Source organism: Opisthorchis viverrini (assembly GCF_000715545.1).
Source record: "Opisthorchis viverrini unplaced genomic scaffold opera_v5_102, whole genome shotgun sequence".
NCBI lineage: Eukaryota > Metazoa > Platyhelminthes > Trematoda > Opisthorchiida > Opisthorchiidae > Opisthorchis > Opisthorchis viverrini.
Window position 1 is genome coordinate 823,543 of NW_008751761.1, and position 322 is coordinate 823,864.

Here is a 322-nt window from a genome sequence, read left to right on the forward strand (position 1 = left end):
AGAGTAAGAAAGTTGATAACAGCGGCGTAAGCTCGATAAGGGTTTGTTTTGATTCATCTACTACACAATGTTGATTTGAAGCCACGGCTAGGTGGATTGGAAGGACTTCGCTGAGAGACGTTTGTGGATGGGCTGGTGGATGAAGCGGTCAGATACCACACGGGACACTTTCATCCGAAACGTTGAGCATTTCCGATAGATGACTGCTTACCCGATTAAGAGCCGGAGCTGGGAACAGAAGGGATCAAACCATATACAAGTCCACACATAAGGCGATGCAAACGTTATTTTACGGCAAATGCCTCCTGTGTGAACAGTAGGC